The sequence below is a fragment of the Mustela nigripes genome, chromosome 8, assembly GCF_022355385.1.
Source record: "Mustela nigripes isolate SB6536 chromosome 8, MUSNIG.SB6536, whole genome shotgun sequence".
In the NCBI taxonomy this organism is placed as follows: Eukaryota; Metazoa; Chordata; class Mammalia; order Carnivora; family Mustelidae; genus Mustela; species Mustela nigripes.
In genome coordinates, this window is record NC_081564.1 from 43162332 (window position 1) to 43173506 (window position 11175).

The following is an 11175-nucleotide window of genomic DNA, read 5'->3' on the forward strand; positions in this document are numbered from 1 at the left end:
TATCCTTTTGTTGGTGTTAGACAAGCAAATATATTCTCCTATTTTATTGCAATTAAATTTTCTGTTGTAGCCTAATAGCTCAGCTCATGTTTTTGAAGTTTTGTTTAAGGAGCCCTCTGCCTCTGGTTCACAAAGATTTCCTCCCATATTTTCTTCTCTCAAATTTATAGTTTTGCCTTTCATACCTAGGTTGTCATCCATTTTGAGTCCACATCTGTTTCTGGTGTCAGGTGAGGACTGAGTTTTGTTTTTCTCCTTATAGTGAGCCAGTCTTCCCCAGGCATCTACTGAACACTCAGACCTTCCGCCATGGATTTGTGGTGCTGTCTTTATCAAATGTTAATTTCCCACATAGGTGTGGGTCTATCTCTGAAGTCTCTAATCCTGTCCCATTGTTCAGTTTGTTCATGCATACATTATACTGCATTTACTATAATGACATTTCAGTGTAACTGAACACATAATCGATACATGTTAGACCAGGTCCTGCTCTTCAACCTCTTATAGAGCCAGTTAGCCGTTAAAAAAAATATATATATATATATATATTTATTTATTTGACAGACAGAGATCACAAGTAGGCAGAGAAGCAGGCAGAGCAAGAGGGGAAAGCAGGCTCCACCCCCCCCCCCCCAAGCAGAGAACCCAATGTGGGGCTTGATCCCAGGACCCTGAGATCATGACATGAGCCGAAGGCAGAGAATTAACCCACTGAGCCACCCAGGTGCCCCCAGTTAGCCATTTTTGTGGTGACTTCATCCATATAAATTTTCTTTTAAAATATTTTATTTATCTATTTGACACAGAGAGATCATGAGTAGGCAGAGAGACAGGCAGAGAGGGGGGAGGCAGGCTCCCTGCTGAGCTGAGAGCCGGATGTGGGGCTTGATCCCAGGACCCTGAGACCTGAGCTGAAGGTAGAGGCTTAACCCATTGAGCCACCCAGGCACCCCCCCATATAAATTTTTGAATAAGCTTACTGAATTCTTTAAAAAGTCCAATTAGAATTGCACTGAATTCTTAATTTGGAGAAGAATTTAGGAAATTCATCCAAGAGCAAAGAATATCTCCCCATTAATTCGGATCATTTTTTTTTTTTTAACCTCCTTTTGTAGAGTTTAAGTTTTCCAGAGAGGATTTATAGGGTTAAGCATCTGACTGTTGGTTTCAGCGCAGGTCATGATCTCCTGTTTGTGAAATTGAGCCCAGCATCAGTCTCCGTACTTAGTGCAGAATCTGCTTCAGATTCTCTCTCCCTCTCCCTCTGCACCTCCCTTGCTTGTACTCACTCTCTAAAATAAGTAAATAAATAAAATATTTTCTAAGAAACATTCTTACCTCCACATTCATAAGTGAGAGAGGTATATCATTTTTTCTTTCTTTTCTTTTTTAGATTTTTAACATTTATTTATTTGAGGTGGGGGGAGGAACAGAGGGAGAGGGACAAGTAGATTTCTTACTGAGCACAGAACCCAACATAGGGCTTGATTTCAGGACTCTGAGATCATGACCTAAGCCAAAACCCAGAGTTAGAGGCTTAATCAACTGAGGTACCCAGGCACCCCTAATTTTTCTTTTCTTAGCATGTCATTATCTGATTAGAATCAAGGTTACACTTTCTTGATTTTATGAATTTGTTCTATTATACTTTCTGATTTTTTGAGTTGTATTTTTATCTTACTTGCTTTTAATCTTTCTTGTTTTCTGAGAAATGTGTTTAAAAATATAAATTTCTAGGGCACCTGGGTGGCTCAAATGGTTAAGTGTCTACCCTAGGCTCAGGTCACCATTCCAGGGTCCTATGATTTGAGCCCATCCTTAGCGGGGAGCCTGCTTCTCTCTCTCTCCCTCTGCCTGAAGTTCCCCACGCTTGTGCACGCTCTCTCTCTCTGTCAAATAAATAAATAAATAAATAAATTCTTTTTTATATATATACATATATTTATTTATTTCCCAGCTGCCTGGGTAGCTCAATTGGTTGGGCATCTGCCTTTGGCTCAGGTCATGATCTCAGGATCCTGTGATTGAGCCCTGCTCAGCAGGGAATCTGCTTCTCCAGCTCCCAGCGCCCCTCCCCACTCACACTCTGTATCAGTCTCTCTCTAAAATAAATTTTTAAAATAAATAAATAAATAAATAAGTTTCCCTCTAGTATTTCTTTAGCTGTGTCCTTGAAAAATTGACATATAATTCTTCATTAGTATTTAATTCTAAATATTTATTTTCTTTAAATTTCTTTATTTTTTAAAACATTTTATTTATTTATTGGATAGAAAGAGAGAGAGATACATCACAAGTAGGCAGAGAGAGAGGGGGAAGCAGGCTCCCAGCTGAGCAGAGAGCCCCATGTGGGGCTCGATCCCAGGAACCTGAGATCATGACCTGAGCTGAAGGCAGAGGCTTAACCCACTGACCCACCCAGGCACCCCTTTATTTTCTTTTTAAATGAAGTGTTGTTAAAATGTTACTTAGTTTTGAGGTGCCTGGATGGCTCAGTGGGTTAAGTCTCTGCCTTTGGCTCAGGTTGTAATCTCAGGGTCCTGGATCCAGCCCCGAATAAGGCTCTCTGCTCAGCAGGGAACCTGCTTCCCTTCCTCTCTTTCTCTACCTGCCTCTCTGCCTATTTCTGATCTCTGTCTGTCAAATAAATAAATGAGATTTAAAATAAAATAATGTTATTTAGTTGCAAAACATAGTATCATTTTATAATATGCTTTCAATACATACAGTATTTTTAAGGAAATACATTGTAATTTTATTTTATTAGGTTTGAAGACAGAATTTATTGAAGACACCTTTATGGTTTAATAAATGGTCTTGTTTTGCAAATGTCCTAAATGTACACAGAAAAAATTGTGTTTTTCCATTTGTTGAACGTGGAGTTCTATATATATCAAATAGTTTGTGGTTGTTAACTCTACTCTTCTGATCTTCAATAACTCTTTTTTTCCTTTTTGCTTCACCTATTAATTCCTGAGAGTGGTCTGTTAAAATTTCTAAATATAATGGTTAATTTAGGTATTTTGCCTTATAGTTATGTCAGTTATTGCTTTATTCATTTTGAGATTGTATTGTTGGGTGCCTGTATTTTGGATGGTTATATCTTCTTTCATTTTCTCTTTTTTGAGCATATATTGCCCTTCTTTTTCTGATTTTTTTTTTGTCTTTAAATTTTATTTTCTCAGTGTGAAGATAGATACATCAATTTTTTGGGATCATATTTTCTTAGTATGTGTTTGTCTATTTTTTATTTTTTAGTATTTCTGTGTCTTGTTTTAAGTAGCTCTCTTATAGCCAGCATATTTTTAAATTTTATTTTTAAAATCCACTTTTAGAGTCTCTGTCTTTTAATTGGTGAGTAAAGTTTTTTTTAAAGGTTCTAGAATACTTATCTTCATTATTTCTTCACATTCTTTCCATTTTTCATTAAATAACTTTCTCTCCTTCTGGGATTCTTTTTAGACATTCACATATATTCTACCTTTTAAACCTCTTAACTTTTCTTGTAATGTATCTTTATCCTTTCCTGTTGCCTATCTGGAAAGTTCCTCTACCCAATTTTGCTAATTCTTTCTTCTGTTATTTTTTTTCTAACTATTATGTTTTTTATTTCAATTTTTACATGTTTTATATTTAATTTTTCTACTTTTTTTTCTTATGATATTTAATTCTTACTTTATGACTCTAATATAATCTACTATTTCCTTATGTATAGATACAATGTACATTTTAAATAATTGGTCTTTTTTTTTCAATTCTGCTTTACCTTGGATGTATTGTTTAGTTTGCTGTTTGTCAATGAAGCAAGTTATTATCAGGTATCTATTTATTTGTGAGTTCATGTTCACATGGAAATAACAGCTGCTCTTTCTGGTAAATGTGTTTGGTGTAAAGGATGAAAGCCAGACCCCGCAACAAATCCCTCTTTGAAAGTATTAGGGAGAGGGGAATAATAAACTTCAGGGCAGAGAACTCCTAGCACCATAAAACCATTGTTGATTGTTCCTTTTTCAGGAATGATCTCCACCAGGCAACTCAGCGTCAGAAATTATTCTTTAAATTCTTAGAAACAAGCAGCACTGGGTAAAACCAGTTTCCTTAGTTGATAGTATCCCAGTCGTGGGGTCAGTACAGATTTGTTTTTATTAGTAACTCATTCCAGCAGAACATTTGTGCTATCCCCATATTGCTATTCTAACATGGGGGAGTGTGGGCTATTGTTGTCAACCTCTTTGGAGTTGCACGAAATATAAATTTTTTATTTCAATATTTTATTTAAAAAAAAATAACATTTTACTTATATATGTATATACATGAAGTTTACACTTGCTTATTTCAACAAATTAAGCAGTTTAGACACCTATGATTTTAATATTTTCCTCCTCCTCATCATTAATCTCTGTATAATTGATGTAAACATATTTTCTCCCCAGATACATTCAGTCGTAGAAAGTCTATCTATCAAATAATTATTCTCAACTTGTTTTTTTTTTAAAAGAAAGCATAATATACATAAGGTTATCTGTCCAGATGTTTATAAATCAATTCACCCCTTTTCCTAGGTAAATAATATTATGTGACATAGATGACTCATCACTTAATTATCAATTCTTCTATTGACAGGCATGCTATTTTTTCCCCGGTTTTGTAAATATGAACAATACTGCAACAAATATCCTTGGATCAGTGAGTGACAATGGTTGGAATCCAGAAGTAGTTCAACAAATATAGCAATTTGTTGTATCATAGAAGCAATATTTGAGTTCAGTGGGGGAAAAGATGATTTATTTATTTATTTTTAAAGATTTTATTTATTTATTTGACAGACAGAGATCACAAGAAGGCAGAGAGGCAGACAGAGAGAGAAAGGGAAGCAGGCTCCCCACTGAGCAGAGAGCCTGATGTGGGGCTCGATCTCAGGACCCTGAGATCATGACCTGAGCCAAAGGCAGAGGCTTTGACCCACTGAGCCACCCAGGTGCCCCGTTTTATTTATTTATTTATTTATTTATTTATTTAAAATTTTTGATTTTTTAAAATTTCTTTTCAGGGTTCCAGAATTCATTGTTTATCCACCACGCCCAGAGCTCCATGCAAGACGTGCACTCCATAATATGCATCACCAGGCTCAACTAACCCCCCACTCCCCTCCCCTCCAAAACCCTCAGTTTGTTTTTCAGAGTCCACAGTCTCTCGTGGTTTGTCCCCCCCTCGATTTCCCCCAACTCACTTCTCTCCATCTCCCAATGTCCTCCATCTTATTCCTTATGCTCTACAAATAAGTGAAACCATATGGTAATTGACTTTCTCTGCCTGACTTATTTCACGCAGCATAATCTCTTCCAGTCCCCTGCATGTTGATATAAAAGTTGGTATTCATCCTTTCTGATGGAGGCATAATACTCCATTGTATATATGGACCATATCTTCTTTATCCATTTGTCCATTGAAGGGCATCTTGGTTCTTTCCACAGTTTGGTGACTGTGGTCATTGCTGCTATGAACATTGGGGTACAGATGGCCCTTCTTTTCACTACATCTGTATAAAGATTTTATTTTTAAGCAATCTCTATACCCAGTGTGGGGCTCAAACTCACAACCCTGAGATCAAGAGTTGGATGCTCCACTGAAGGAAACAGCCAGGTGCCCAAGATGATTTATATAATAAAGAATACTGGCATTACTAGCCATTCCCATACAGGACAAAAAGTGTTACTTCTTTGTTACATCGTGTATAGAAACAAGCTCCCGGTACAATGACTTAAATGTAAATGAATAAAAATATTAGGAAAAAATTTAGATACTTAGATAATTTCAGAGTTAGGAAAAATTTTTAAAGAAATGTTGGAAACTTGAAAATAATAGAGGAGAAAAAAATGAACAGATATAAATCTATAATTTTTTTCATGTTGTATGTCTCCATATGATACAGATAACTCTAAAAGTTTTTCTACATGTCATGTTAAGGTCAAATAAATGTTCAGGTCCTGGATTTTGTCTGGTGAGTACTGGTGAAATCTTATTATTACAAAATCTACATAACTATATCTGTATATCACTATACCCAACTATTTATCTGTATCTATATGACTGTATTTAACATAGTTGTAATGGGATTTTGGTCTAATGATTATGTCTCTTGAAATCACAATTCTATAGTCTGGAAATTGAACAGACCCTATAAAATAATTCTTAATTGGAAAGTATTGTGAGGAAAAAAGTTACAGAGTTTATACTTCTCTGAGTTCTATGTGTGTGTGTGTGTGTTTGTGTTGAAATTTCTTTTAGAGGGGATTTTGGAAATTTCCTTCAATAAATTATGGGTGTGGAATGATGGCTGAAAAGAATTTAAGAATAATTAGACTTATTTTGTTTAACTTTTAGATAGCAAAACATTTAGCTGTGGTAGGCATGCACATAGACATTTGGATATTTCTTTTGAAAAGGAAACTTTATTAACAGACACCAGATTTTTTTACTTTGTTCCAGATGATTAATTGTAGTTCGTGGACCAACGAAAGTATTGATTTGCCCCATTGGCACCATAAAGGAGCATTCACTCTTTTAAATCTTTAGAAGGACATTTATTGCCCTAATTCACTAAAGATCAATGGTTATAAATGAAGACGTTTTCTCCGAAGTTAGGTTTGTAACCAAAATCTTGTTTAACCAGGAACCTTGAAGATGATCTAGCTCTAGTCCAATCTCATCTGTAGATGGAAACACTGGGGCTGGAGGATTCGGTAACTTTTCAGAGTTACGAATAGCTGAGTCAGAACTCGAACCTTCTCCCAACTGTTGTTATCTTGATAGTTAACCAGGCCATCAACAATAGGCAGCAGAAGACTAGTGCCAAAGGCATTCCCTCAAAGGCACTTAAATTAGGAATATAATAATTGTCTGGCTAAAGATTTCCTACTGTCCTAGCAAACAATTAGTTTATGGGTAATATCCACCTCCTGATGCTTTCTGTTGTTTTCTTGGAGAGTCCACTTAAATAGATATCTGCAAGGCAACATACCAACTATATATGTTCTGAGTCCTGACACTTCAAATGCCAGCGTTTGTGTGCCTTTGGATGGTTGTTGACGGAACAGATAAGGGTGGGGAGAAATGACTTACAGGATTTGATTGGTCAGCATAAAATGAGGGGATTACTTGTTTCATGCACTCGTGTTGAATCTATCCTACATGGACCATTAAATTACCTACTTAATTTTCAATAATATTGTTATCCTCGTAGAATGTACTTGGGCTTCTGATTCAAAGGAAATTGTGATTCATTCACATGTCAAGTTCAAAAGGCATAAAAGAGAGATGAGGAAGTAGAAAAAGCAAATGGACAGGTTTTTTGTTTTGTTTTGTTTTGTTTTGTTTTAAAAAGAGACTTGGCTCTGAAGACTAGTTGGGGGCTAATTTGGAGGAGGGGTTTATAGGTTTGCATGGGGTCTAGGAGGAAAAAGTCATATCATGCACATTGGCTATCCTCCCCCGCCCCAAATTGCTGCATTCTTCCTCATAACAGTATTGGTCAGAAGTTTTCAAATTCACATGATGTTGGGCAAAATGGTATCTTGTTAATTTAATATCTCTTGTACCTGCCCCTTGCTTTCTGTCCCTGCTGCTATATCTGTGTCTCAGCCTTTCATCATCTCATCCTTGAAAAATTTCAAGTCTTCTCATTAGTCTCACCGCTGGTGTCACTCCTCTTCCTGTCCATTTTCTATGCTACCTCGAGTAGGACAGTTCCAAAAAAAAATGCTAATTCTGTCCCATTACTTCCTTGTTTGAAATCCTTTGGTGCTTCCCAAGTGCTCACAGGATAAGGTTTTAAAATTCTTAGCCTGGTAGTTGAGTTTTGGCCCCTGCCTTCCTCTCTGGGCTTCCTCCTCCCTTCCACATTGTGCTCTCCTGATTGCCCCACACTCCCTTCACTGGTCACTCAGGAGTCTCTGTTGAGTGGCCACTGGGTGCCGGGGTTGTGTCCTTGGACGTAAGGGCAGTGAGATGGTGCATTAAATGAAGAACAACCATGACCATTCATGCTGACAGACTCTTCTGGTCTCTGTCATGAATGGAGTAAAGCAAACACAAACCACACACCCTTTTATGACTAATTGCTCCCTCTGTTTCATAACCTAGTGTAATTTGAATTAAAAAGATCCTTCTTTAACACAGCTAAGCAAACAAAAGGACAAACCACAGACTGGAAAAAATATTTACAAATCACGTGCTTGATAAAGGATTTGTATCCAGAATATGGAAAAGTGTCTTAAAACTCAATGATAAGAAAAATGAACAAACCAGTTAAAAAATGGGCAAAAGATTCGGACACTTCAGCAAAGAAGACAGATGATGGCAAAGGAGCACATGAAAAGATGTTCTCATCCTTAGGTTATCATCAGGGAAGTGTAAATGAAAGCCACAAAGAGGTGGTCTTTGTCACAGCTCTTAGAATGGCTCAAATAAGAAGACAAAACCAACCCCCTGACAGTACCAACTGCTGGAGAGATTGCAAAGGAGTTGGAACTTTTAGGGGGGGGCAGCTCTGTAGTTTCTCATAAACTGAAGCTTGGGTTTACCATACAACTCCGCGATCACACTTTTAGGTATTGACCAGGTGATGTGAAAGCTTATATTCACACAAAAACCTTCATGTAAATATTGGCCCCAAACTGGGGGAAAAAATCCCAAATGTCCTTCAACTAGTAAAAGATTATACAGACTTGATAGACCCAGCAAAAAGAAGAAGAAGAAGAAGAAAAAGAAAAAAGAAAATTAAGAAACAAACTCCTGAGATACTAACTTGGATGAATCTCAAGGACATTGATGCTGTGTAAAAAGCCAGGGTTTAAAAGTTACGGACTGTATGATTTCATTTTTATGGCTTTCTGGAAAAGGTAAAACTGCATGAACAGAAAACAGATGAGTGGCTGCCACGGGGCTGGGGGGAGGAAGGAGCGTTTGTGTACAAAAGAGTCTAGGGAAGGATTGTGGGTGGATGGAAGCGTTCTATATTTTGATCGAAACATGATTATAGGATACCTTTGGCAAAAGTCACAGAACTGAGCACTAAAAAGGGTTGATTTTAATATATGCAAACTGTATCTCAATGAATAAAATGATTCTTGTTTAAATATAAGAACCAGTGAGGTGTATCTGTCCAATTTCAGCTGTCACTTCCGCTCTGGCATTCATGGTGAGCTATGCTGTTGGGTGGGGAGAATCTGGGGTTGTGGCCTCACTGTGGCTTCCAGTCCTTTCTTCCCTGGGGGAGCAGCACATTTAGCAAGCTGAGAGAACCTTTCAGCCAGAATCCACCTATTCCTATCCAACTTGGTGTCCACTCAATCCTGACTCTTCAGTTCAGGAGCATGTCGAATAATCTGATGGATAATTTATTAAATTTGAATGAGAAATCAATAGGCCATCTTCTTTCTTTAATCCCGTTAAGTTAATCATGCAGACGTGTTTTAGGGATTACACCTTCTCTTTTGCACACTAATGACTTTTCCAAAGGAAATGAGTTTGCTTCTCCCAACCCTTAGCTTAGCACATCCTTCATTGTTCTTTCTGGGTTTCCTTTCTTTTCTCTGGGGCCTCCAGTCTCCACTGAAGATTCCAGGGGAAAGTGTAGTTGCAACCGGTAGGAGAATTACTTATTGTTCTGTTCTTCCGTCCCACTGCCAGAGGATGGTCCTGGCCTTTGCTGCAGGAATTGTGATTTTTCTGCTCACAGCAGCCTGGCTCTAGGGCTTCGTAAATGGTTCTGAGGGCATCTTCCATGCAGAACCACCTGCTGATTTTCATTTTCCTTGAATATGCTGTTTTCTGGTGCTGAGTTTGAATAGACCAGGTGTTAAGAAACCAGTACTGGGGCACCTGGATGGCTCAGTCGGTTAAGTGTCTGCTTTTGGCTCAGGTCATGATCCTGGAGTCTTGGGATGCAGTCTTGCATTAAGCCCCGCATTGAGCTCCCTGCTCAGCGGGGAGTCTGCTTCTCCCTTTGCCCCTCACCCCACTTGTGCTCTTTCTCACTCTCTCTCTCTGTCAAATAAATAAATAAAACCTTAAAAAAAAAAAAAAGGAAAGAAATCAGTATTAAATAAAGATGAATGTAATTCTAACATAGAGAAATGCATTGGTTAAACAAGAAACATCTCCCACATTTCCTAGACTCTTAATCAATTAAAATGAAAAGAGAAGGCAGTTCTTAGACTCTAAAGTACTACTTTTGTTTTGATTTTCTTGACTTTTTTTTTTTAGGGAAAGGACATTAGTTAAATCTAAGGAAATCTGAATATATACAGAGTTTAGTTATTAATAATGTCTCAATATTGGTTCATTAATTATTAACAAATGTTATATTAAAGAAAGACATTAATAATAGAGGAAATTTGATGCAGGGCATATGAAAAGTGTGATATAATCATGATTTTTCATAAACCTGAAACCGTTCTAAAAAAGTGAAGTTTCTTTTTAAAATAATTAAAACTTGGGACACCTGAGTGGCTTAGTTAAGTGTCTGCCTTCGGCTAGGGTCATGATCCCAGCATTCTGGGATCAAATCCCACATTGGGCTTTTTGCTCAGCAGGGAGCCTGCTCCTTCCTCTGCCTCTGCCTGCTGCTCCTCTGCTTGTGCTCTCTCTTTCTCTCTGACAAATATATATTTAATATATATATTAAAAACAATAATAATTAAAACTTAACAGAGGGTCTAAGACAATGCCAATACCTGTTTGCTACCACACATGAGCCCCTTTTGAAAAAGAAAAAGAATTCAAGGACATATTTCAATCAAATTAAAAACTAATCTAAAAAAGAACACTACTCATGTATCATGGTATCTTTGATACTTCTGTAGTATTGTACCTTATGATACAGAAAATGCTGGTGAGCAAACAAGTAAAGCTTAATTAATTCCAGAAAAATTTTGTTGCATTTCCTAATATAAAATATTAAAGTCTATCAGTAAAATCTTTTCTGTTATCAACATACTGGAAAAGGGGATTGGCAGGAGTGCTAAGATTCTTACCCTCTTGCGGGGAAGGTAAAAATGTTGATTACTCATAGATGTTCATAGGAAGTATAAAGTGATTTTTAATTTACAAATTGAATGCCCACTGGAGGGGTGGTTCTCAAGGTGTCTCGTTTTCTCACTTTCATCAAGTATA